Here is a 27,985-nt window from a genome sequence, read left to right as displayed (position 1 = left end):
ATAGCTCTGGAACAGAGTGTTTGGTCATTACCAGACTATGAAAGCAAAGCCAGGAGTTTACAGAGCCTTTTAATAGGACCTTTAAAAACGGCCAGTTAGGGTCAGTCAAGGCAACATTGTGAAATAGGTCCGTTTGTAGTTGTGCTTCCATTTGGCTTTGCTGCATTCTTCATAGTTGTTCGGCACCTCCAAAGTGTGTCCTCAGAGTGGCGTTCCTCAACTCCTGAGGGGTGTGTGATGCCCAGGACAGACAGAGAACCCCCCTTTTTTTGTTGGGGGGGGTGTGCCTGGGTGGCTCAGTTGGTTGGGCGTCTGACTCTTGGTTTCAGCTCAGGTCATGATCTCCCGGTTTGTGAGTTTGAGCCCCACCTTGGGCTCTGTGCTGGTGGCTTGAAGCCTGCTTGGGATTCTGTTTCCTTCTCTCTCTGCCTCTCCCCTGTCTGCTCTCTACCTGTCTCTCTCTCAAAAACAAATAAACATTTGAAAAAAAAATCTTAGAAAAAATAAGATTGGGAAATCAAGTAATTAAGTTACTAAATGATTTAGCTTGTTTTTCTATTAAAATAAGTGGATGTTTAACAGACCGGACTTCAAAATGCATGACTTTTCTAAGTTTTTTTTTTTTTTTTTAACGTTTATTTATTTTTGAGACAGAGAGAGAGACAGAGCATGAATGGGGGAGGGGCAGAGAGAGAGGGAGACACAGAATTGGAAGCAGGCTCTAGGCTCTGAGCCATCAGCCCAGAGCCCGACGCGGGGCTCGAACTCATGGACCGCGAGATCGTGACCTGAGCTGAAGTTGGACGCTTAACCAACTGAGCCACCCAGGCGCCCCCAAAATGCATGACTTTTAAAGCCAATACATGATGCTTTAAAGGAGTTGAAGACTTTGGTGGTCCATGCCCACTCCTTAGGTACCCCAGAAGTATAAGTTTATGGTCATTTAGTCTTTGGAGTGGGTTGATGGGTTGTAGGAAAGTTTTAGAAATTCTTTTTTTTTTGTTTTTTGCTTTTTAATGTTTATTTATTTTTGAGAGAGAGACAGACAGATTGTGAGTGGGGGGAGGGGCATAGAGAGAGGGAGACACAGAATCTGAAGGGGGCCCCAGGCTCTGAGCTGCAGCACAGAGCCAACTCGGGGCTCGAACTCACAAACCGTGAGATCACGACCTGAGCAGAAGTCGGACGCTCAACCAACTGAGCCACCCAGGTGCCCCAGAGTTTTAGAAATTCTTAAACTCTCAAGTTATCAGTTATCTGGAGCCTTCTTTTGGCCTCAGGCCGTTTTCCAAAGTAACAACCAGATAATTTGATAAGCATATTTGTGCAAATGTGCTAGTAAATGCCAATCCATTTACTAGAACACAGTGTCCTTTTTTTTTTTTTTTTAAGTTTTTGTTTATTTTGAGAGAGAGATAGAGAGCAAGTGGGGGAGGGGCGGAGAGAAAGGGAGAATCTCAAGCAGGCTCCGCACTGTCAGTGCAGAGCCCGACATGGGGCTCAAACTCATAAACCATGAGATTATGACCTGAGCTGAAATTAAGAGTTGGACGCTCCACTGACTGAGCCCCCCAGGCACCCGAATGGTACACATTTTAATTGTGGCCACTTAGTGATGGTGTCCATGCTTCTCACGTCTTGTATTCACTCAACATATATTTGTTGGGTGTTTACCATGTGCCAGGACTGTTCTAGGCACTCAAGACACATGAATAGAAGATAAACAAAATCGCTGTCCTGGCCAAGCCTGCATGCTGGTGGGGAGACAGTAATCATTATAAGTAAATTGTATACTGGTTGAAACTGGTGAGTGTTTTGGGAGTAAACGGAGCAAGGTAAGGGGCATAGGTAGTGTGGAGTGGGAGTGCTGGCGTGCAGTTTCGAATATGCCAGACAGAGAAGGACTCACCAAGAACATGACATTGAAGTAGATAAAGGATTTGAACAGAGATTTCTGGAGAAGAAGGGCTAAGAGTGAGGAAGCAGCCTGTCTAAAATCCCCATGGCTACAATAGGCCTTGCCTGGTTGGGGAGTAGCCAAGAGGCCAGTGGAGGGAGTGAGGGAGTAAGGGGCTGGGTAATAGGAGATGTACTCATGTAGGACCATCGCAAGGTCTGTGGCTTTTACTGTGAGACAGGAGGCCACTGGATCATTCTGGTTGCTGTGGTGACAGCCAACAGTCGGGGACAGTAGCAGAAGGAGATCAGTTAGGAGGCTATTCCCACCGTGTGGACAAGATGGTGGTGGCCAGACTATTGGTGGAGGTAGTGAGAAGTGGTTGGATTCTGGAGATACTCTGAAGGTAGAGTGAACAGGATTTCCTGATGGATTGGGTGAGAGGGATGTGAGAGAGAAAGAGGGCTCAGGAAAGTCTCTGTTGTCTTTGCTTGAACAGGGATGGGGTTGCCATCAACCAAGATGGGGACCGCAGTGGTTAGAGGAGGCTTTGGGGACATTAAGGCTTTGGTTTGGGGCACATTAAGTTGGCGATGTCCGTTAGACCTTGAGGAGTATGCATTTGGATATTTGTGTTTGGGGATCAGCTGAGCAATCTGTCCTGGAAACATAAACTTGAGAGTTGTCAGCACAGATGGTGGCCAAAGCTGATGTTAGATGAGATTCTCAGAGAATGGGTGAGAGAAGATTAAAGGCCCATGGACTGAGACCAGGCACACTCCAACATAAAGAGGGAAACTTAGAAGGAAAACTTAGAAGGAGTGGTCAGTGAGGTCCTGGAGTGTGTGGTGTTCTGGAAGCCAAGTGAAGAAAGGTGTTTCCAGGAGGAGGAAGCGGTCTGTGTCAAATATTGCTGGTTGATCAAACAAAGTGAAGAGTGAGGTCTGTCTGCCCATTGGGTTTGGCATTTTGGAAGTTATTGGTGGTTGTGGTGGTAGAAGAGCAAGAGTTGGATTGGGGTAAGTTCATGAGAGGATGGAAGGAGACATACTGGAGACCGCGAGTAGAGAGAACTCTTGAGAGGCGGTTTGTAACAAAGGTGGCAGAGAAATGGAGCGTGGATTGGGGCAAGAGGGGATTTAGGAGAGGGATGTTTAAAGATGGGAGAAATAACAGCATGTTTGAACGATGATGGCAATGGTCCAGTGGAGAAGGGGAGAATCCAGTGGTGTCACTTCATAGGCACACAGGGACGGGATCGAGCACGAGTTCGCAGTAGGTAGGTGTGCGTCAAGTTTATCTTCAGTAGTAGTAGGAGGCAGGGTGAGTGTGCAGTATTTATACCTATGCTGATAGTGTAGGTGGCGAGGGTTTGTGGGATCCTATCAGTTGCGGATGCCACATCACCACCTGAGAGTGAGGCCGGGTGAGCAGGTGATGGAGGGGTGAAGAGGAAGGAAACGGTGCGAAAGAATTGTCGAGGAGCAGGAGCGAGTGAGTGCACCTGGCCATACGGGGTCCTTGCGGGCAGCATTGAGGGTTCCCTGGGGACTTGTGGTCCCCAGTTTAGTGCGAGACTGCTGTGGCATGATGGTATGTTTTTCTCTAGTGGCATTCTGCAGGGGCGAAAGCGTGGAGATGGGAGAGTTCGAGGTGAGCAGGTGTTTGCTGGAGCAGAGTATGAGGAAGTGAAGGGGGCAGGGGCAGGGGGAGGGGGAGGGTGTAGGCAAGCGTGATCCAGTGGTTGTCTATGGCGTCCAGGCTGAGGTGTGTGGGAAGAAAGGCCAGGAGGGGATGAGGGACAGTGAAAAGGTGACGGGCTCAGTAGATTGGGCATCTTGGCGCGGTCAAAGATGATGTGGTCAAATCTTGTTGGAGATGTATCACTGGAGGGAGTCGGCTGGAATCTTAGGAGGCGGTGGATCGTGCGGCACTGGAGATGTGGTTGAGGAGGAGCTGGTTACTTTGAATTCCGACCTCCTGTCCTGTATCTCAGTTTTCATGAGCTGGGTTCCTTCCCCTCAGTACTCTTAATTCACTTGGCAGTTCTGCATTTATTAGTGTGATTGTTTCCCTTGTTGGATTGCAAGCATCAAAAAGGCGGGGCCTGTGCCTTTTTTTTCCTCACCCTTATATCCCCTTGTTGTCTAGGTCAGCGCCTGGAAAATCGCAGGAGTTTCTTAAGCAGTTGTTGACTAAAATGTCAGACCCACCCTGATGGTGCTAAGACCCATGCCTGAGACGAAGCAGACACTGTCCAGCTGGGCACACCAACGATTGCCTCTTTTTCTTTTTTCTTCTTTTCTTTTCTTTTTTCTTTTCCTTCCTTGCTTCCTTCCTTGCTTCCTTCCTTCCTCTTAAAACAGTTGCCTCTTAAACAAAAATCAAATAGGATTTTACAGAATTTTTGATCTGTTGTTTAAAAGACAGAGTAAAATCTTACACCATTTTAAAAACTACTTTATGGGAAAAAGAAGGCACATGGTAGAGGAAAGATAATAACTGGATTTTAGGAACTTCTTTTTTTTAAAGTTTTATTTGTTTTGAGAGAGAGAGAGAGCACACAGGAGGGGCAGAGAGAGAGAGAGAGAGAGAGAGAGTTTTATTTGTTTTGGGAGAGAGAGAGCACACAGGAGGGGCAGAGAGAGAGAAAGAGAGAGAGAGAGAGAGAGAGAGAGAAGGTGAGAGGGAATCCCAAGCTGGCTCTACACTGTCAGTGCAGAGCCCCCCATGCAGGGCTTGAACTGTGAGATCATGACCTGAGCTGAAACCAAGAGTTGGATGCTTAACCGACTGAGCCACGCAGGCACCCCGGGAACTTATTTCTTTAATGTTTTGTATGTATGTATGTATGTATGTATGTATTTATTATCATTTTTTTTAATGTTTATTTTTGAGAGAGAGACTGTGTGCGAGTGGGAGCGGGGGAGAGGCAGAGAGAGAGAGAGAGAGAGAGGCACACACACAGAATCCAAAGGAGGGTCCAGGCTCTGAGCTGTCAGCACAGAGCCCGATGCAGGGCTCAAACCCACGGACTGCAAGATCATGACCTGAGCCGAAGTCTGATGCTTACCCACTGAGCTTTTATATTAAAACAGTAATAAATTGTTTTTATTATGCTTTTATTAAAACAATGTGTTTTTTTAAATTTATTTTTGGGACAGAGAGAGACAGAGCATGAACGGGGGAGGGGCAGAGAGAGAGGGAGACACAGAATCGGAAACAGGCTTCAGGCTCCGAGCCATCAGCCCAGAGCCTGACGCGGGGCTCGAACTCACAGACCGCGAGATCGTGACCTGGCTGAAGTCGGACGCTTAACCGACTGCGCCACCCAGGCGCCCCTAAAACAATGTTTAAAAGTGTCATGGCACCAAAGTGGTTCAGTGGATTAGGCAACTGACTTCAGCTCAGGTCACGATCCCACAGTTCGTGGGTTTGAGCCCTGCGTAGGGCTCTGTGCTGACAGCTCGGAGCCTGGAGCCCGTTTCAGATTCTGTCTCCGTCTCTGTCCCTCCCCCACTCATGCTGTCTCTCTCTCTCTGTCTCAAAAATAAATAAACATTAAAAGTTTTTTCTTTTAAAGTTTCGTGTGTGGTTATCGTTCCTTTATTCAACAATTGTATGAATATCCATTATATCAGACACTACGTTCCTGGGGTTTCAGTGAAAGAAGGCCAGGTCCTGCCTCCAAAGCCTTACAGAATTAATACCTGATTGAAGAAAGAACCTTTGCTGATAAATAAGTAGAGAAGGTTTGGAAATACAACTTACTGTACCACTTCCATGTGGGGCATCATACTTCACGTGCAGAAGCAGCATTTGGAGTTAGTAAACTCACTTGAAGGTTAACTAACGTACAAAACTAAAGATATGAAGATGAGAAGCATCTTTGTTAAGACATGAAGCTTGTTCATGCGCCCCTTCCTCCATTTCTTCTCCCTTCTCCTCTCTTTCCTTCCACCATGTAGCAGGAACTGAATAAATATTGACTGAGTAGATACTTTACCAAAATTCCAGAGAATAACCACTTTCTCTGTAGGCATTGTTATGGACTGACTGTATGTGCTCTCTCGTGCATCCCCAAATTCATATATTGAAGTCTGAACCCCCAGTGCGGCTGTATTTGGAGGAAGGAAGTAATTAAGGTTAAATACACGAGGTCATAAGGGTGGGGCCCTGATCTGAAAGGACTGGCCTCCTTGTAAGAAGAGACACCAGACAGCGCATTCACTCCCTGCCCAAGGCACACACATGGGAGAGACGTGTGAGGACACGTGGCTGCAGGACACGTGGAGAAGGTGGCTGCAGGCTGAGAAGAAAGCAAAGCCTGCTGGAACCTTGATCTTGGACCCCCCAGCCTCCAGAGCTATGGGAAAATAAATGTGTGCTGTTTAAGCCCCCCAGCCTGTGGAATTTTGCAAGGGTGGCCTGAGCCGGCTCAGACAGACCTGTGAAACTTTTGCCTGCCACCTGAAGAATATGACATCCACCACCCTCCGTTTATCCAACAGGTTAATTTTTCATTTATGTTATACAGGATTGCTTCACAAATGGTGTCTTTGCTGACAATTCCTTGGTCTAGGGAATGCTCCTGCAATAAATATGGATTGCTTTCTTGCCTCAGCTGTGGAGAAACCAGCTTGCATAGAATCAGAGAAGACCAATGTTGAAAGGTGGAGGGGATTTTCTGATGTTAATTCTGGATGAAAAAAATAAAGAGGAAGGATCAGAGCTGAAAAGGCTGTCCATCATTTCCTCAGAATAGTGCTAGAACGCTTTGTAATCACCCTGGGAGGGAAAAGACTAGGGGCAGATGGATACCGTCAAGAATTAGGTTTCTATTTACTTTTCTATCATTAGAAGTGAGTGCTTGTATCAGTGTTTTCATTCTGATCACACTCTTCAGTAAACCAAAGTGTGTGTACTAATTTATAGAAGTAGTCGAAGTTAACCATTTTGGCATTTCGTGACAAAGCCGGAAACATTAGTCTCTAGATTAGATGTGTGAAGGGTGCACGGTTTGCAAAGTCAGTGATTATTTTGTTCCGTTATTTGCTGCTGGTTGATCCTTAATGTTTGCCCAGATGTATATAAACCTAGTGGTAGGTAATCAGAAAGAATGAACTCACCCCGGACATTTTCATAAGCTTTTTGGGGCTAATTCTACTCTGGAAGATTTATTCCCTTCAGAGCAGTTTATTTTCAGAAATCACCTCGCTACTTCTCTCTTATTACTGGGTTAGAATTGAAAAATCGAATGGTGGCAGGCCAAAGTGCCAGGACGTTCTCCTCTTTCCCTCTTGCTACACATTTGATGGGAGCTCATCTCATCCTCTCCAGCTCTGTGACTCTGCGGGACTCAGGGAGGTAAGCGTGACCCGTGACATCAAAGCTCTTTCTCTTGTTCATTAGACAAGAGAACTCACCTGGACGCTTCTCGAGACCAGGCGTTCCGTTCTGCAAATAGCCACTCACCCACTTGGCCAGAGTGATAAATGGCTTTTGCTGGGTGAGTGGCCAAGAAGCATGTTTCATTTATCTTACAGCTCAAGCCCCTCACGTGGGGAAGAGGAGTAAAAGGAGATGAAATCTATTGTGACTTGGTAACTTACTTTGCATTTTAGCCAGAGGCAGCCCACTGCCTACCCGCAAATGCTCCACCAGGTTTCCAAATATTAAGTAGTTTCCCCTGAAGCTAACAATTTCAAGATGGCAGGAGTAGTTGGATGTATTTCCAGAGCTGCTGAGGGAGAGGCTCACGGGCTGTTCATGTGGCTGGTTGGTAGTAGGGTAGGACTCAAACTCCTGCATGGGTGCTCCAACTCCAAGAGTGGTTTTCACTTTTTTTTAATGTTTATTTATTTTTGAGAGAGAGAGAGAGAGAGAGTGTGGGTGGGGGTAGGGGTGGAGAGAGAAGGAGACACAAAACCTGAAGTAGGCTCCAGGCTCTGAGCTGTGAGCACAGAGCCCAACGCGGGGCTTGAACTCACGAACTTCAAGATCATGACCTGAACCGAAGTTGGACACTTAATGACAGAGCCACCCAGGTGCCCTTACTTTAAAAAAAATAAAAGTTTATTTATTTAGAGAGAGGGAGAGTGAGCACGAGTGGGGAAGGGGCAGAGAGGGAGAGGGAGACAGAGAACATCAAGTAGGTTCTATGCTGTCAGTGCATAGCCTCACTTGGGGCTTGAACCCATGAACCATGAGATCGTGGACTGAGCTGAAACCAAGCACCGGATGCTCAACTGACTGAGCCACCCAGGTGCCCGGCTTTTTACTTTTTAAATGCCTGTTTAACAGTGGAGTTCGTTTTGTTCTAACTGAGCTGCTCTAGTTGACATGGGAGGGGGACTCTCAGATCCCTGTGCTCTGTCCCATCTGTCCCATCCCTGTCCATCTGTTCCCTAAGATCCTGGGACTCCATGTAACACAGCTTGAAAACCATCAAATTTGAAAACCGTCAGACTTGAATCAGACTTGAAAAACATTGGACTAGAAAGGTGTGGGAGGGCTCAAGTGAGGGTGTTGTCCAGCCAAGGGACACTGCTGGGACCATTTCTTCTTCTTCCCATTGTCATCCCTCTGATCAGAGAGCGTCCTTCCAAGAGAGTGACTAGTCAGAGCCCATCTCAACACCCTGTTCTTCGGGAAGCCATTCCCAACTCCCCCACTGGAATAGGAACCCTTCCGTCTGAGCTCCTTCAGTGCATCTGTTTCTCTGGGGTTCCTCTTGTTGTCTCTCTTGGTGGTGAGTTGTGCTGTCCCAGGCTGACAGTGAGCTTCTTGAGGCCAGAGACTACAGCATATGTATCACATCTCTTCAGCACCAAAACAGCATGTTACATATAACAGGGACTCAGGAAATGTTTGCGGAATGGAGTTGAAGAAACCATTTTATTTGGTCACTATTTATTTATTAAACAATTTTTTTAATTAGTTTTCTTTAAACTAATAAAAGAGGGCATGTGGGGGAGGGGCAGAGAAAGAGGGAGACACAGAATCGGAAGCAGGCTCCAGGCTCTGAGCTGTCAGCACAGAGCCCGACGTGGGGCCCGAACTGACGAACCGTGAGATCATGACCTGAGCTGAAGTCGGACGCTCAACCGACTGAGCCACCCAGGCTCCCCTATTTATTTATTTTTAATGTTTATTTATCTTTGAGGCGGGGCGAGAGAGGGAGACAGAGAGAGAGGGAGGCATAGAATCCGAAGCAGGCTCCAGGCTCTGAGCTGTCAGCAAGAGCCTGACTCGGGGGCCGAACTCATGAGCTGTGAGATCACGACCTGAGCCAAAGTCAGACACTTAACCCACTGAGCCACCCAGGTGCCCTTGGTGATGGTGCTACCTCAGGCTATTTAGATAATGTAATTAGTGTACAGAAACGCTGTGTGGAATCTAAAGTCATGATCCTATTGTCTTGCTATTTTCACAGTTAAGGGCATTTTAGTATAGGGATCAAAGATTGTGTATAATTGGCATAAAGAGGAAGCCTTGAGTTTTCCAGGTCTGAAAGTGGATGACCACAGAAAATCACTGACTAATGTGTGAAGGCTTCAAGGAAGAAGTGTGTGAGTTAATTCCACTGGCGAGAGTGGCTCACCTGCTTGAAGCATAGCATTGTGCTAGTTGCTGCGGGGACAGAACAGGCATCTTTGTGTCCTGCCTCACCTCCTCTCGGCCCATCTTCTACCCCAGCCATTGCTGAGCAACCAGCCTCGCACAAGTATAACCGACAGCATCTGGCTTCAGCAGCACCGTGTATCTCTCTCTGCCCAAGGGTTTCTGGAGATCACCCCCCAAAGGCCTGTTGGATCTCATGCAGTTGCCACTTGGAAGGGCAAAGGAATCGACACCCCACGGGTCAGTCCTTGACCAATGAGGGAAGGGGGGTAAAATGCTTTCTCCTTCTGTCCTTTGGGTGGATGATTCTGAGGCCTATACTAGTCGCCTTCAAAGGTCCCAGTGCGATTGAGCCCTGGTGAGCCACACAGAGACCAGCCCATCGATACACCTTTGGGCTGGCTTTTTCTCTCCCCTAGTTCTTTGCTCCTCCTCCTGGGATCCTTCCCAAATATCCTACCACATGTAAGCTGTTAGCACAGACTCTGCTGTTAGTGGGGAACTCAGGCGGCAGTCAGGGGACTAAAGAAGGTACTCGGATATTTTCCCTGTTCTTTGAGAGCGTTTTAACCCTTTGGGGAGTCTTGGGGAACATTTGGTTACTTTAGAAGGTACCATGCAGGTAGAGGCCAAGGTGGGTGATTCAGACAGGGAGGGTGCTAGTGGAGAAAGGAGAAGGGAAGGTCAGTGTGAGTGGGACTCGGGGACCGGGCCCACCCTGGGAAAGAGTTGGGCAGGCAGGGAGGAGGGCGGAGGAAACCCCGGTGTTATGTATTCGGTAGGAGTGAGCAGAAAAGCTTCCTTGGGGTTATCCTAGGGAAAGAGTGGAGGCACATTTGGAGTTACTGGATCGTGCACTATCCCGAATGCCAGGTATAGGATTTCCACCTCTCCTTGGCTTTGATGAAAAGTAAGAGTTGCCTTAGGGAATTTGAAAACTGGGAGGCTGTCTCTGGGAAAGGAAGACAAAGGGCTAAGGAACTGTTGAGACCTAAAATGGGGAGCACATGAATGAGGGGCAAACAAAGTTCAGTGACTCCGTTGAAGACTTCAGCAGGCATCTGCTAGGAGCAAGATTCCTTGGGGAGTCCACAGAAGCCACCTTGACAGGGCTTTCACCACTGAGGAAAAAGGCCTCTGTGTAAGGTTTAGGGTAGTTTAAAGGGGGGGGGGGGTTCTCATGGGCCCCCAGAGTCGACTTAAATTATTTTGATTATAATTTTATTTAAACATGTATGAAATACAGCCAGGTTTAAACTCCTAGTACTTAAAGCTTTATATCCATAAACCCAAAAGAGCTTTACACGTTAAAGACAAATAAAATGACAGAACCAATAAGGTTCAAATTAACAACGCGGATTTAATATGATGGATGGTGTTTTGTGTTAACACGGAACCGCTTCTGGTGAATGAGTGTGACGCGGGTGGCTCAGCTCGGACGCAACACCCAACTCCGGCCTGTTTCTCTGTTTGAGCCACTGAGAAACCTTTATTTGAACAGCTGGCCGCGATTGAAGGCGTTGTTTGCCTACGGAGGCCGCCTCTGCGCTTTTCTCATCGGCCAGAGACAGTGCAAGCCGCGTCATTCGTTGCCAGCACGGCCCTAAGCACAAGGCAAAGGTGGGTGCTGGCCTCTGTGTGGCAGAGGATGAGGGAAGCAGGGTCGGAAGCAAGTACGGAGATGGAGGCCGGAGGTAGGAAGAAGTTTGGGAGAGAACTGACAACCTCTCGCAAGACCGGGAGGGCGGCCAGAACCGGATTTGGTTCAGCTGGTGTCCCAGCCAGTTTCTTGGGCTATTAAGTTCCAATGAAATGGCGACTTAGAGATACTTTACTGGATCAAGGGACCCCCACGTGGCGTCCGTGGGTGGAGTAGATATTTGTGAAATATTACATTATTTACCATCTCCTGTGCAATTTTATGCAATCACGGCATTGCAAGGATCCCTTCCTACGGCAGGGGGCTGGGTTCTCTCCGCCCTTCCAAGCCTCCATCCTGGCTCGTCCCGCCCCCCTGCTGCAGCTATTTAAGGGCTTCCCTGGTAGGGCTGGTGGGAGGTTCTTCCGGACGCCTCCTTCCCCGAGGTGGGTTCTGTGGGCCAAGGGCCCTTTTCCTTTTATGCCTAGAATCGGGCTGGAGGTAAGGCGGCCTGGGTTTTAATCTCAGCCTCTCCATTTCCTGTTTGACATTAGACGCGGTCTCTTCGTCTGTACAGTGGGAATAATAATAATGCCTACCTCGCAGGATGAATGAGTTCACGTACATAAAGTGTTTCGAAGGCTCCGTGTGTCGTGAGAGCTACCCAGTTAACGATGGTGGCGTTCCTTACATCAGGGATGTCTGACCTCGGAGGGAAGCCCTGGGCTTGTTGTTTGGAGAATGTACGCAGGTTTTGCAGGAGAAGCGAATGCTGACGGTTCCGAGGATTGGGTTCGAGAGGCCACACCGGGATAGAGACAACCATAAATGATCACGGGCCCTTGTTATTTCAGACCTTATTAACTCGTGTGTTTCGACTTTGCGGAGCGAGGAATCTTACCTTTGCAAAGAAAAGAGAGTGTTGAAGGAACGGTGTGAAGAAAACAGCATAAACAAAATTAAAAGGGCCTTGTCCGGGGCACTTCAGAAAATCTTGCTTTCTAACGTTTATTTTGCATTAAAAAATGTGCTAATTATGTGTCAGTTTTACCTGTTCATTATAGCAGGTCCCCGAGGACCGTGGTTTGGCACAGTTGGCTCTCCAGACATTTTGCTGAGTCCGACAGGCCCCCGTGTTAGTTCCCCTGAGTGCACCCTGAGGCAGGGACAGGAGGAAGCAGCAGAAGGGGGATGCGCTGGGGGAGTCGCTGAGTGGGTTAGTGCTGTGGGCAGCTGGGGCTCAGTCCCCGCGGAGCTCCGGGAGACTGCGCAGAAAAGGCTTCCACTTTCTCCAGCTGACTCTTAAAGCTCTTTTTCCGTGGATTCTCCTTGTGTAGAGGCTTGCTGGGGGTTAGGGATGTTAGCTGCCCGGTGCCTCCCGTCCCACATGGTCCCAGAGGGCTCTGGTGGCCAGAGAGCTTTCAGGGGGAGACTGGTTGGTAAGGTACGGGCAGGTGGAAGGTAAGAGTCCAGCAGAGACTGAAGAGCCCTGGTGGATGTGGGTGGCGGCTAAGCTGTTTTCAAGTCCTGTGCTCTCTGCAACACCTGTGGCTTCTGTTGGTACTCAGCAAACATTTTTATTATGCTTTTTTTATTAACTTGTTTTATTTTTCATTTTTAAAAATTTACATCCAAATTAGTTAGCATATAGTGCAACAATGATTTCAGGAGTAGATTCCTTAGTGCCCTTTACCCATTTAGCCCATCCCTCCTCCCACAACCCCTTTAATAACCCTCTGTTTGTTCTCCATATTTACGAGTCTCTTCTGTTTTGTCCCCCTCCCTGTTTTTATATTATTTTTGTTTCCCTTCCCTTATGTTCATCTGTTTTGTCTCTTAAAGTCCTCATATGAATGAAGTCATATGATTCTTGTCTTTCTCTAATTTCACTTCGCACAATCCCCTCCAGTTCCATCCGCGTAGTTGCAAATGGCAAGATTTCATTCTTTTTGATTGCCGAGTAATACTCCATTGTATATATAAACCACATCTTTATCCATTCATCCATCGATGGACATTTGGGCTCTTTCCATACTTTGGCTATTGTTGATAGAGCTGCTATAAACATGGGGGTGCATGTGTCCCTTCGAAACAGCACACCTGTATCCCTTGGATAAATGCCTAGTAGTGCAATTGCTGGGTCATAGGGTAGCTCTATTTTTAGTTTTTCGAGGCACCTCCATACTGTTTTCCAGAGTGGCCGCACCAGCTTGCATTCCCGTTTATTAATATGCTTGGATGCGTTTTGCAGATACATTTGCTAAATGCCCTCCGTGGGGAGTTCTTATCTTGGAGATTCCCTCTTGTGGTTCAGTCTCAGAAATCGGGAGAGGGTGAGAAAGAGGAAGGGCTGTGGAGGGAGCCAGGCCCATGCAGGCTGAGAGAGGTTGATGAGGCCGAGGAACATGAGGGGACCTCGGGTGCAGCTCTCAGTCACAGGGAAGGGGTCATCGCATGTCTCCGTGAACCGATGGCTGGAGCAGGGCAGGAGTCTGCTTATCCTCGTAAGAATGAAAGGGTTGGCAAAGTTTAGTCTGCTTGTGCTAGATAGTCTAGTTGTGATAGTAAAGTGGTCAGATTTTAGACGGAGGTGGGAAGGCTAGGTGGTGCTCAAAATGGATCATGTAACTGCAGGGGCAGGGTCTTCTTAGGTATTTGGAGGCAAAACTTGAGATGAGCGTCGTGAGACCTGGGTAGAACAGACAGTTGGTACGTATGTTGTGATATGGTGCACCTGGAGGCAAAAGCCCCGGGTAGAGTCTGAAGTTCAACCTGTTTCATCTCCAGGAGGGGATAGGTAATTTATCAGGCTGTGAAGATTTAGAGGGGCAGTTGTATTTGCCACAAAGCACTCCTATCCTTGTTTGTTTGTTTTTGTTTTTTTTTTTGATGGTGGAATATTTTTAAATGTTTACATTTAATAAAATGCTTTTAATAAAATCATGCAACCCAATATGATTATGCTATTTACAACATCATTGCAGGTCTTATAAAAATGTTAATTCAGAATATAAATGGGACACACATCTTTTTAATTTTGTTCTTAAAGTAAAATAGTGGTAGTAAAATACAACTAAAAATGTCCTAAAGAAAAAAAACCAGTCCTCCTTCTCCCATATCCCACACCAGCTTTTTAGAGGCAGGCACTTGAGAGGTTTTTGGTTTCCTCCTATAGTGCCATATTTAAAACAAATACACTGCTGTTTCTTGGGCAGTATTAGATATTCCACATTAACTTTGTGATCCAGTTGATTGAATTTCCGTACTTCTACCCCTCCCTTTATCCACCTCCCTCTTATTTTCTCAGTAAAACTATATCACAATTTTTGGTTAAATCCTTTGTCAATATTTACATCATTAGGACTATATATATATCATTTACAGCAGAGCCAAATTGTATACCATGATTATATTTACTTCTTGTACATTGTTCTATTTGCCTAGAGGTCATAATGGCCTTTAAAAAATTTTGCTCAGTGCTTTATCTATTGCTTATTTCTCCCGAAGATTCTACTAGATCTGTCAAATACCTATCAATATTATTTGCCAAACAACTCAACAGGAAAGGTACTTGAAGTTCCGTTTTCCCCTCTGAGACCTCTTTCATTCCTGCTCTGATTGGTTTCTGTTTAGGCGGGTCCTGGGATTTGACCACAATCTTGATTGCATTCCCTTTTCCATAGGGGTCATATCTTTTTTCTTACCTTTTTTTTTTTTTTTTTTCTGTAGCACATCCTATAGTAGCTTCTTTATTTTTTAAATTCTTTTAAAAAAATTTTTAAAAATTAAAAACAATTTTTTATTTTTGAGAGAGAATGAGAATGCAAGCAGGGGAGGGGCAGAGAGAAGGAGACACAGAACTGGAACTGGAAGCAGGCTCCAGGCTCTGAGCCCAAATTCACCAACTGCGAGATCATGAACTGAGCCGAAATTGGATGCTTCACCCACTGAGCCACCCAGGCACCCATAGTAGCTTCTTAAAAAGTATATTTTTCAGTTGTTGTTTGTGTGAAAATGATTTTATTCTTGTGTTCTTGGTTGACAGTCTGACTAGGTAGAGAATGGTAAATTGAAATGAACGATGTCTCCAAAGTGAGAATGCGTCTGTTGGTTTCTAGGTAATGAAATGTGATGCCACTTAATCTTGTTTCTTTGTAGGAGACCTGTTCCCCTCCCCCCATGCACCTGTTGCTCATAAGTCCTGAGCGGCCCTGGGCTCTGGTAGTGAGCCCTCCCTCCTTGTCTGCATTCCCCCTTTCAACCTGTTGAGGTTGTAACTCCGGTCAGGTGCCCTTTTCCACCTGCCCTTGTCTCCTAAGAATTTGTTAAAAGCTTTCATGAGTTGGTGTTGTCTCTTGTTCTTCATCTCTAGGGGGTTGCAGCTCTTTGTCTTCCATAATTCCTTTCCTTCTGTTGGTAGAGTTGACTCACTCTGTCCAATTAGAAATTCTTTTACCAGAAGTAAAGGAGAACAGCCTGGAAATTCCCCAGGAAAATAACATATTCGAAGTCTTTGGTTTAATAAGTAAATAAGACTTTGGGTAAGATGAGAGTGTAGCAGAACAGGGTAAAGGAAAAGAAGTGGAAGAAAGAAGGAAGAGGGCTGAGAGAGAATATGCCTCAGTGAGGGACTTTATAGCAACCTGTCAAGAGGGGAAAGAGTTGAAATCTAGGCCTGTCCTGTCCAGTGTAGACTGCTCATCTGCTGTAGGTTATTGTTATTGTAGGAATTGTTATTGATAATGGATTTATCAATAGGCATTACTGTAGTATCTTTATCAAGTGCTATTACCTAGAACAATTTTTGTGCTTGTTGGCCCCAGAGGGCCCTAAGAACACAGGACTGTAAAACAAAGGACATTGATTATGTAAAACAAATCCTATCCTGTCCCAGGAAAAGTGCCAACCCTCCATCAGAGGAATACCACTGGCATCCTGGAAGATGAAATGCAGGGTCTAGTGGCGCATGGATGTGCTGTATGAACTGAAGACTGGAATCTGTCCTGATGGTTAAGGGCCTTTCCCTTTTTCATCTTGTCCCTTACTTTTTTTTCTTCCTTCACCACTCCTCTGGGAATCGGAAGGTTCTGAATGAATGAGAACCAGAAAGCTTGTTGATGTAGCTCTAAAGGTAACCATTATGGCTTGTTTGACTATGGTTTCCATAATCAAAGTATTTCTTGCCCATTTTCAGGTGGATCAAGGCCACAGAGTTAGAAGAAAAGTCTAAACTCTGGAAATAGTCTTGGTCAGCCAGGAACCTCTGAGTTTCCATCTGTCCACAGTCCGTCTCATGCCCAACATTCTGAGGACACCCCTGACTCTTTTCCTTTAGTGATCTTTTTAAAAAAAATTTTTTTAAAGTTTATTTTCATTTATTTTGAGAGAGGCCAAGACAGCATGAGTGGGAGAGGGCCAGAGAGCTGAGGAGACAGAGAATCCCAAGCAGGCTTTGTGCTGTCAGTGTGGAGCCCAACGTGGGGCTCCGAACTCCTCAAACCGTGAGATCATGATTTGAGCCAAAACCAAGAGTCAGATGCTTAACTGACTGAGCTACCCAGGTGCCTCTAATAATCTCATTGTCCCTTTGTCTTAAGGTCCTTGAGCATATCCCAAATGTCCCACCTGTCTCAGCCTGCTTTTCCTCTCTCTTGATCTGTCAGAGGTACACAGAAAAATAGAAATTATGCCTAAGTTGGGGAAGAGTGCTGTTTTAGAATCCAATGAGGCAGGGAGAGCAACATCATGATTTGCTGGCTATTCAGGTGACCATGAGGCTGTCGCCTTCCTTGTCCTATGACTAGTGCCAGGGCGAGGGTGTCACTGTTTGTTATTCTGAAGATCCCCTGACGACCGTACTGTGTTGGTCATCCTTCAGTAGCCATGGCAGCAGACGGCAGGAACAAGAGTGGTTCCTTCTCTCTGCCCCCGCACATCATCCCCTTGAGGAGTCCAAGGGGGAAGTGTTTGCATCATGTAGAAGAGAGTGCAGTTGTTCGGGATGGTGCACCTGCTTCAGGGGGATGTGGAGTCTAATCCCCTTGTCTACACTAGTGGCTGCTGTGAACTCCAGCACACCCTGAACTTCTGACTCTTTGCTTCTTGGCTGTATAATGAGGGAGCCAGAGAGTCCTGCAATCTTTTGATCTAGAACGTACTATGACATTATTGGCAGAAATATGTTAGAATTGCATGCTGGTTAACCCTTTCTTAGAGTGATGTTAAACATTGTTTTTAAAAGTTTCAAAGCGATGGACTTCCATCTCTATGGATCCATTGTAGTCTGATGATGAATATCGAATATCAAGAAGCAATGAGCTTTTTTGCCCCCTGACCTCTTTTTTAACATTGCCAAGCATTGTCCTCTAGACCATCAGCTCTAGGAGGGCAGGTCTCCTGTTTCTTTATTTTACTATTTTTTTCAAGATTTTATTTTTAAGTAATCTCCACACCCAATGTGGGGCTTGAACTCACAGCTCGGAGTTCAGGAGACGCATGCTTTGCCACCTGAGCCCGCCAGCACCCGTTTCTTATTTTAGAGATCCCTCCCAATATGTGCCTGTCCACATGACTGGAAGAGGGAGTTGATCACATTGTGTTTCCCTGGCACCTAGCACGGTGCCAGGCATGTGATAAATATTTGTTGAGTTGATGCCTACCGTATGGTGTTCTAAGTATTGTGAATGTTTGAAATTGCAACAAAAGCAAGGTAGGGATAGGAGTATTGTATTTTATTTTTTCTAAGAAGAAATGTGAAATAAGAACCTTTCAAAGAAGATTACAAAGCTGCTTTCTTTCTCATTCCTCATCACTTTGCTCCTCCCTAGAATTTCCAGTCCGATTATCTCACCCAACAGTCAAAAGGGAAAAGTACAAAAAGAAAACTTCCAGAATTACCTAGTACTTACTTACTCTTCTTCCCTGCCCCCCTCCCCTTTTTTGGTCCTTTATGTGCTTTGGTTTGTTGGATGACGAAGGATAAAAGAACTATCTGAGGCCCCCTATCAGGATGTTAATTAGTTGTTTCTTGTCAAAGGAATTTAAAAAATACTTCTGAGAAAATGTCTGTGTTTGATTTAGAAGAGAACTTCTGTCTCAACCCCTCTTTTGTCACTTGACATTTTCAGGTGTCTCCATTTAGCTCAAGAGGTGTTAAGACATTTAAAGAAGTTCAGAAACCAAAAAAAAATTTTTTTTAGTATACTTTAAAACCTATATGCCATACATCAGGAAGAGAAAGTATGGCTATAAAATCTGGGAAACAACTGAAAATAAACTCTGCTCCTTAGCTACTCGGAAGGAAGTGAAGTCCGGTGTCCCATATACTGCCTGAAATATACTGGAAAATAAAGTTGCTTGCTGTTTTAATTATAGCTGGCATGTGCGACCCTCCAGGTGAAGGAGGTCAGTTTGCTGGAAAATTTCTCTGGGCGTTGGAAGCTCAGGAAATAAGATGGGACAAGAGATGGAGTTGTACTTAACTGTTATTTCTCATGGACCCACAAGTTACTTTCCCTTTGTTAGTAGACATTGTATCTGCCAAGTGGAGGTCGCTATGCTTGGTGAAGAGTGCTCCCTTCCTTAAAGGGCTTTGGGTTAATTGGGAGTGGGGAAAGGAGCAAGACATTTATTAGGGGATGACAGATTTTGTGGAATGAGGGATCAGGACACTAAGAATGCAGGGGAAGGAGATGCCATCTTGAACTGGAGTGGAGAAAGAGGACCTCAGAGGAGGTGTGCCTGACAGGACACCTGGTATGTGGGTGAGTGGAGAAGATTGGTAAGAACATTCTCAGTGGAGGAATAGCATGAGCCAGAGCTCAAAGACGAGCAGTGTATGGGCAGCCTGGATAGATGGGTGGGGTGGTGGTGCATGTAGGGTATTGAGAAGAGAGGAGGCAGGAACTGATGTGTGAATAGCCTTGGAGATGTGCTGTCTGAATCTGGACCATCTTTCCCTGAACCTAATCCCCTTTCTACTTCCCTTTCAACACCTTCCACTTTATTCTGGGTATACACGGAAACCCCTTGGGAGAATGCCACGATAGCAATGAGCAGCCAGTGATGCTCTGATCAGGGAAATGACCTGTCCTGGACCGTGGTTATATAAGCACTTAATTCAGTTTGTTTTGTCTTGTTTGTAGTGGCAGGCTTTTTATGGACCGTGGAGATGCTGAGCTGGATTAGTGGTTAGTGTTGAATTCACAGGGTCAGGTGGGGTTCTTGGTCACGAAACACCCTGGGGAATTTTGAGCTTGAAGTCACTGGCCATCCCTGAGAAGGAGGCCCCTTGTCCTCTTTGGTATTCCCCACCGAAGCGTGTGTGTGGGGCTAGTCCACATACTTGGTGAGCAAAAAGTAGGAAGGTATGAAGCAGGCTTTGGGACCAGGCAGATTTGTCCCATGCAGCTCTGCCACCATCAGCCCCTGTGACACCGGAGCTTCACAGGCCACCGACCACGAAAACCAGGGAAAAACCTTGAGGGGAGAAGTGGGGTATGACTTGTCAGCTGTCCCAGCTTCTCCTCATTGGACATGGTGGCCACAGGCACCAGGGAGTGGTCTCATTCCTTGGGCATTTGGTTCGCTTACACCCGCTCTTCTACATTGAGTCTAGTTCTTGCCTTCACTCCAGATTTAGCTTGGAAAGGCTTTTTGATTAAAACCAAACCAAAAAACCCCCTAGTTGTAAATTTGAGTCACGGGGGCGCTATGTGACACACATCTGTAGTGGGTGGTTCTAGGACTTTGCTCTGGTTTCTGGCATGAATTAATATTTAACGTGCTTTGAGTTTTATTTTAAAAGACCCAAGTTAATTGATGGTACATCCAAAATAGCCCCGATCTTCTTGGGCTAGTCCTAGTGCCTGGTACCGACGAAGAGGCCTTATTTGGAAAAAAGGTTTTTGCACGTAAAATTGAAGAGCTCACGATGAGGTCGTCCTGGGCTTAGGTGGACCCTAAAGTCAGTGACAGGTGTCTCTATAAAGGGAGGATGCAGAGCTATGAAGACAACCAGAGGGAAGGCCTCGTGAACACGGAGGCAGAGATTGGAACGTTGGGATGGAGGGGCCACTGGCAAACCACCAGACGCTGGGAGAGTTAGGGATCTATTCCGGAAGGAGCCAACCCTGCCGTCTCCCTGATTTTGGACTTCGGGCCTCCACAGCCACGAGAACGTAAATTTCTATTTTATGCCACCCAGTTTCTGGTGAATTTGTTATGGCAGCCCTGGGAAATGCCAGCCTCCATGGGGTGGGGCTTGCTCTTGTCTCTGTGGTCCAATCCCCTTTAGCCTCCTGAGTGATTGTCTTTTATTCTGTAGATGTTCTTTTTTCCTTCTCTGTGAGGTTTTTCATGCTTGTAGAGTTAGATTTTTCCTTCTGTCCTGTATTTTCTGTCTGGGTCTTTTGGCCCTGACCTCTGCCCCTATCTGAGTGGACCCAAGGTGAACCACAGGATATAAAAAGACTTGGTCCTTTTCCTCCTCCAAAGGCTGTGTCAATTCTAGCACACCAGCTACTGCTTCCCTTACTGATTAGGTGACTGTTAATCTGTTCAAACTGGGACACTTTTGAGTGTTAAAGGAGACACTGTTGATACTTGGAACAAGTGTAAACTGAGATCGTCCCAGATAAACCAGGACATCTGGTCAGCCTTGTTATTGGTCATATCTAGAAACCAAATACCAGTCCCGTTGGGCCTCCTTTCTGGTCTTGTCAGCATTAGTCGGGAATAATTGCTTGCTCAGCCTTAGGAGGAATGAACGCTGCGGTACTGTTAAGAATCCTTGGCCTTCCTGCTCCCTTTTCTCTGGTTCTTTTGTTCTCTCCAGAGGTCGACTTTCTTCTTAGCTCCAGGGTCGGGTCGTCAGACCTCCTCTGTGAGGCAAAGCAGCCCCTGGACGCCTAACTTGTGCCCATTTTCACCACGAAGCGTTTTAAAAATGCAAGAAGATCGGGGCTATTTTGGATGTACCATCAATTAACTTGGGTCTTTTAAAATAAAGCTCAAAGCACGTTAAATATTAATTCATGCCAGAAACCAGAGCAAAGTGTTTGTCATGTTTCATACATTAATACTGCATGGGGCTGCCTCTTGAACCATCTGGAGGGCAGAATCCCGGGGCCCGTGATGAGGGTGGGAGGCAGTTGCTGGAGTTGTTTTTGCGATTCCCACACCACTCCACGGCTGAGAGAACAAAGAGTCTTCTGTTGGATGTTCCTCCACAGGGTGGGAGCTGGGCTGTGTTCTCTAAAATTAGCTTCTTTTCCTCTGCTGTTGTCACAAATGAGGAGTCTTCCAGGAGGATACTCGCCATCACAACTGATGACCTAGAAATGTCAAGTGCAATTAAACACTATGATCTGAGAGCGATCACCCACGTTGCTCCTCAGGAGAAATGGATGACCGCGCATGAGGTTTTAGTTACCAGATTCAAACTGGGGTCTAAGGTTTCTCCTGTGGACATCTTTGAACTCCCACAGGGCCACATCAAGAGAAGCTGCCACCAGCTGCCCCAGGGTAATAGGTTACATGGCTGACTGCCCATTTCAGGGATGCCCTTAAGGATGGGGATCGTGTTGTCAGGTTCGTTCATGTGTCCTGGGCACTTAGCAGCTGGGACATGATCAGGAGATGTGTAGTGAATGAATGAACGAGCCACTTAGAATAGAAAGGGTCCAGCATTTCCATTCACTGAAGCCATCAGTGGCTGAAAATGAGATACTACACGAGAAATACTCCTATTCCCGAATGTGCTTCTTTATTTAGCTAGTTGCATTGAAATTCTTAACTTTTTAAGTTGTGGTATAATATATATACAGTAAAACACAGAGATCCATAGCGAAGAGCTCAGTTAATTTTTTCCCGTGCACCTACCCATGTTCCCACCAGTCAGATCGAGATAACCTTGCTCATGCGCAACAAGGCTTCCTTGTGCCCCCTTTCTGTGGGCAGCTCCTGCCAAATGTAACCGCAGTCTTCTATTATCGGATTGGTTTTGCCTGTTCTTGAACTTCATGTAAATGACAGCATAGAGTATGTGGTCGTTTGTGTTTGGCTTCTTTCACTCAATATTATGTCTGTAAGATTCATCCAAGTTGTTAATTGCTATGTAGCAGCAGTTTGTTCTTTTTATTGCACGGAGCCATCCCATTATATGAATCCACTGCAGCCTATCCATTCTGTTTGGGCCATTTCCAGCTTTGGCTATTATGAATGAAACCGTGACGAATGTGTTCTTGTACATGTCTCTAATTGTACATGTATTCTCAAAGTTCATGTTTTAGTTATAAGGAGGGAGAGGGGGGAAATAATAATAACAACAGATACTTCCTGAAAGGTGACTGAGCCGGGAATGATCGCAAGTCGCTACGCAAATGCTCTGTAGTCACAGCCCATGTATGCTTTTTATCGCTACATCAGTGTTTCCCAACGTTGGACCTTAACTAGAGAAACCTTTAAAAGCAAGACAACCTCGTGAGTACAAATTGATGGGATCAGTCAGCCCCTGAAATCAGCTAACTTTTTTTGTTAATCTTGCCCCTCCCCACATTAGGCCCCTACCATATTACCACCTACTGTTGCTGTCCCTTCGCTAGGATGGGAGCTCGTCAGATGTGGGGCTGAATTCCCCACACCCAGTTCTATGCCTGGCCCTGGTAGACTTTCAATAAATATTCTTACTTATAAGGGAACTATTCTTAAAGATGATTCTTGAGCAGGTTGATTTCGAATCTCCCGGACATTTTGCCACAAAACTGTCTTGGACCAGTAAAACCCAACCCTTTGGTACTGAGTTGGAATGTCAGTGGCAGCCACCAACATCTACTTCTCTAAGAGAGCAGCTCTCTCAGGTGTTTGCTGGTGTTTTTGTGCCCTTTTTTTCCCGTTAACCTGATGTTAAGCAGTTTAAAAGTTTTTTTTTTTTTTATATAAAGATTTTAACTAACATACAATATCTCAAGCATTCTGTTTGTGTGTTGAGGGTTGTAACTATCACCTCAACAAGAAGCAGACCATTTCTATCACCCCATACGTTCCCTCCTCCATTGGCCACCTCTCCCCAGCTGTAGGCAACGACAGATCTGACTTCCTTCAGTACAGGTTAGTTTTGCCTGTTTTGGACCACATATAAACGGAAACGTGGTGTGTGCTTTGTTGTGACCGGCCTCCTTTGCTTATCGTAGTATTTTGAGATTTACCTTTGTTGTGTGTATTTTTGTTGCTGGGTAGTATTCCATCGTAAGAATAGCTCACCCTTCGTTGGCTTTGTAATTGATGGACCTTTGGGTAGTTTGTCCTTTTTGGCTATTTTTAAGACCGTTTGGTATTACTTTTTTGTGCCAGTCTTTTTGTGTAAGTAGATTCTCGTTTCTCTTGGGTGAATAAATATCTGGGGGTAGGCTTATTTGGTAAGTGTATGTTCAACTTGATAAGAAACTGGCAGTTCTTCAAAGTGATGGAACCACTTTACGCTGCCACCAACAACATACGGGTTTTGTAGTTCCTCCACATCTTTACCTACATTTGTTATTGTCATGGAGCTATTTTAGCCAGCTCTCTATTTTTTATTTTTTATTTTTCAATGTTTATTTACTTGTGAGAGAGAGGGAGGGAGGGAGGGAGAGGGGGAGGGGCAGAGAGAGAAGAAGACACAGAATCCAAAGCAGGCTCCAGGCTCTGAACTGTCAGCACAGAGCCTGATGTGGGGCTCAAACCCACGAACTGTGAGGTCATGACCTGAGCTGAAGGTGGAGGCTTAATCGGCTGAGGTGCCCCCACAGTTCTGGGTCTTTAACATCTAGCTTGAGCCTCCATTCACAGCACTAGGAGCTGCTTTTTTTTTTTTTTTTTTTTTTTTTAACATTTATTTATTTTTGACAGAGGGAGACAGAGCAGGAGCGGGGGAGGGGCAGAGAGAGAAGGAGACACAGAATCTGAAACGGGCTCCAGGCTCTGAGCAAGCGGTCAACATAGAGCCTGCAAGGCTTTTTTTTTTTTTTTTTTTTTTTTTTTGTTAAAGTGACAAGGCTCAGATTGCCTTAGGGTTTCCTAACCTGAACCCTTATTGTACTTTTGTTTGTTTCCTTCTTGAAAAAAGACTTTTAACTCATTCCAGTTTTCCTGTTCTTGTTTGTGAGGTCTGAAGTTCCAATTGAGCTTTTAAGGCTGGACCACCATTTGCTATTGGATTTTTGGCTTTAACTACATTGAACTAGAAAAACAAACTCTTCAAGAGTAGGGATGTTGTCTGACTTAATTGTCCCCCCTCGAGTTTGCAGAACAGCACTGCCACATAAGAAGTATTTGTTTAATGAATACATTTAAACTATGGAAGCGAACATATTACACTGTAATCAACATTTAGAAATTCATTAGGGGTTTCTGATAGTGCCAGAGTTTTTTTTTTTTTTTTTTTTCTTCATAAAATCAAAATGGAATATAGTTTGGTGAAAAGGGTATGGAAGTTAACCAAAGAAAATAGATTAGAATTATTGATGAGTAAAAAAAATTTTTTTGTGAGCCCCTGAGTGTCTCAGTTGGTTGAGCGTCTAACTCTTGATTTTGGCTCAGGTCATGATCTCGTGATCATCTCATGAACCGTGAAATTGAGTCCCATGTTGGACTCTGTGCTAACAGCATGGACCCTGATTGGGATTCTCTCTGTCTCTCCCTCTTTCTCTGCTCCTCCTCTGCTTGTGCATGCTGTCGTGTGTATGCTCGCGAGTGTGCCCTCTCTCAAGATAATAAACATAAAAAAAAAATTTTGTGCTGGCACAGTATTTGGTTGTCCATGTGGTATGATAGAAGGGGGCTGTTGAAAGTTTCCATTTTACACAATCTTTCTCCCACCAGATTGGCAGGACTAAAATATAAATTAGTAAAGATTTGTTTCTTGGCTAAGGTATTCTTATTTTCATGAGCTCTCTTTTAAAATTCAAGATTTTAAGCAAGAGCTATATGCATCCTTGTTGAGAATTAGTTTAACAGACTACTCCTTAGTTCCTTCACCACGTCTGGGGAAGCAAGACCCAGGAGAAGGCTTGGTGCAGTGCTTTGTTTCCTGAGAGTGAGGGTGGGGAGGGATGGGGGTAGGATGTTGGGAGGGTAATTAATGTACCCGGGTGTGCTCTGGCACGTGAATGTGAGTTAATGTTGAACTTGAAAAGCAGAGTGCAGTAGGGCAGGTATTGGGGGGAAAACATGACCTCTGTCCAAATTTTGTCTGTGAGGCTGTTAAAGATCAGATTTACATATAGAAAGTATAAAAGCCATTCCCTACTTTCTTTCGTTCCTAAAATCCCGTGCAAAAGATGACTTCTATGTTTTAAGGAAGGTTTTGTTCTCAGAGATAAAACAAATTAGGAACACTTAAGTTTTATCTCTTAGACCTATTCTGCAAGGAAATATTCTCGGTCTTTAATTTGTTCTTTTCTTTCACAGTTAATCCCACAGTCCGCTTAAATCCATGACTAATCCAAAGATGCATTTAGTTTCATATTTAGTCTTCCCTTCCCATCTGCCTAGTAGTTTCCGTCTCTGCCCACGTGTGTTTGAGACCTCCAGTATTTGATCTTCATGTTTCGTTTCTCGTTGACTTCTATAAAAGGAGTCTATCTGAAATATAATAAAATATCCGACAGTTGTACACACACTGCTAAATAAAATGGCTGTACTGAGGACGCTGTGCTGCTTTTCTTGGTTCCTACCGCACTCCGAACACGATCCTTCTCCTTCCTGGAGAGTCAAAGCCTGAGCGGCTTCCTGCCCACTCTGCCTTCTTTCCCACCATCCACCCTGTTGTCCACAGCACTTCTGGCGTGCTGGCTCTCTCTGTTCTGTCCTGCTGGACGGGGTTTTGCACATCCTGTTGCCTCACCTCCGAACACTTCTCTTGCATGACCTAGAACCTTCAAGTCTAGGCTTACAGTGAATCCCCGGTGAAGCTTTCTCAGACTGACGGCTTCTCCCCATTTATTTCTTTTCATTCATAGACTTTGATTTTTTAGAATAGATTTTATTTTTTTTAAGTGTTTATTTTATTTTTTTTATTTATTTATTTAAAAAAAATTTTTTTTTCAACGTTTTTTATTTATTTTTGGGACAGAGAGAGACTGAGCATGAACGGGGGAGGGGCAGAGAGAGAGGGAGACACAGAATCGGAAACAGGCTCCAGGCTCCGAGCCATCAGCCCAGAGCCTGACGCGGGGCTCGAACTCACGGACCGCGAGATCGTGACCTGGCTGAAGTCGGACGCTTAACCGACTGCGCCACCCAGGCGCCCCTTTAAGTGTTTATTTTTAAAAGAGCATGAGAGGGGAAGGGGCAGAGACGGAGGGAGACAGAGAATCCCAAGCAGGCTCCGCACTGCCAGCACCGAGCCTAACATGGGGCTTGAACTCTCAAATTGTGAGATCATGACCTGAACCAAAACCAAGAGTAGGACGCTTAACCGACGGAGCCAGCCAGGCGTCCTTTAGATTTTAAAGAAAACCTGAGCTGATAGCACAGAGTTCTCGAATAGCCCCTGCACAGTTTCCCCTATTGGCATATTAGTGGGGGACATTTTCGACTAATGAAACAATATTAATGACTATATTAACTCCACATTTTTATTCAGATTTCCTTAATTTTTATCTGATGTCCTTTTTCTGTTCCAGGGTCCCATTCAGGATATGACATCACATTTAGTTGTTTTGTCTCCTTGGGTTCTTCTTGGCTATGACAGCTTTTCAGATGTTCGTTGTTTGTGATGACCTCGCCGGTTTTGAGGACTGCTGGCTAGATGTTTGTAGGATGCTCCTCTGTTGGAACTTGTCAGAATTTTTTTCCCCCTCATGATTGGGCTACATAATGGGTTTGGGAGGAAAATCATGTAAAGTGCCATTTTCATCATAGCATGCTAAAGGCACATCCTATCAGTGTGACTTATGACTGTTGATGTTGACCTTGAACTCCTGGTTAAAGTAGTGTGTGTCAGATTTCTCTACTGTAAGTTACTCCGGACCCCTACCCCGCCCCCGCCTCAACTGTCCTCTTGGGAAGGATGTGAGTAGACATAGCCCACAGCTGAGGAATGGGCAGTTATGCTCCCCTTCCTTTGGGGAGAGCATCTACATAAGTTATTTGGAATTCTGTGTGAGAGATTTGTTTTCCATTTATTGATATATTCAGCCATTTACTCATCCATGTAGACTCAAGTATATTTTATACTTTGGGTTATAATCCAGTGCTGCTTATTTTTTCCCCCCCAGTTCTACCTTTGACCTTTGGGAACTGTTTCACTTGGCTCTTGTGTCTCTTTGACCTTGTCTGGTCGATGTGGGCATTGACTTAGTAAATTATCTTTGAGCATCTTCTTAATTTCTGACACCACAAAATGCTCCAAGGTAATCTTGCGTATTTCCTGTCCAGACCTAGAATCAAATATTTCTCCAAGCATCCTTGGTTCCTTTTACTGGAGAATGGTGTTGAAGACCAAGATTGGGGTGCCAGTATGCTCCTTGCTACTGGAATATTCCCCATGTATTTTTTTTTTTTTTAATTTTTTTTTCAACGTTTTTTTTTTTTATTTATTTATTTTTGGGACAGAGAGAGACAGAGCATGAACGGGGGAGGGGCAGAGAGAGAGGGAGACACAGAATCGGAAACAGGCTCCAGGCTCCGAGCCATCAGCCCAGAGCCTGACGCGGGGCTCGAACTCACGGACCGCGAGATCATGACCTGGCTGAAGTCGGACGCTTAACCGACTGCGCCACCCAGGCGCCCTTTCCCCATGTATTTGTATTACTGTACCTGAAACTTTCATTAGTAGCATGCAT

General features: G+C 45.4%; 1 protein-coding gene across 1 annotated transcript in view; it reads left to right on the top strand.

The window, feature by feature from the left end:
- Window positions 1-27,985, top strand: part of TMEM178B (transmembrane protein 178B) — a 379,754-nt gene that overhangs the window by 33,406 nt on the left and 318,363 nt on the right. The window lies entirely within an intron of this gene.

The sequence above is a fragment of the Neofelis nebulosa genome, chromosome 4, assembly GCF_028018385.1.
Source record: "Neofelis nebulosa isolate mNeoNeb1 chromosome 4, mNeoNeb1.pri, whole genome shotgun sequence".
Classification (NCBI taxonomy): Eukaryota; Metazoa; Chordata; class Mammalia; order Carnivora; family Felidae; genus Neofelis; species Neofelis nebulosa.
The sequence above is the reverse complement of the archived record's forward strand: the minus strand, read 5'-3'. Positions and strand labels throughout refer to the sequence as shown.